A 238-nucleotide genomic window follows, 5' to 3' on the forward strand; every position below is an offset into this window, starting at 1 on the left:
CCAGAGCCAGAGGAACCCCGCTGTCACCGCCGGGGTCCCGCTTCCCTCCTCTGACGCTGACGAGCTGGGGAAGAGGCTGTTCCTTATGACAGTCCGGCCCCTAGAGCGGGGGGGCAGAAGGAAGCGAAGCGCGCTGTGACCGCCGGGGTCCCGCTTCCCTCCTCTGACGCTTCGCCCTCTCGGCGTAGCAGCTCCCGCCCGTTCCGCTCCCCCGGCAGAGCGGCCGGCGGGACTCCGG

Source organism: Aptenodytes forsteri, unplaced genomic scaffold (genome assembly GCF_000699145.1).
Source record: "Aptenodytes forsteri isolate BGI_AS27 unplaced genomic scaffold, ASM69914v1 Scaffold295, whole genome shotgun sequence".
NCBI classification, from domain to species: Eukaryota; Metazoa; Chordata; class Aves; order Sphenisciformes; family Spheniscidae; genus Aptenodytes; species Aptenodytes forsteri.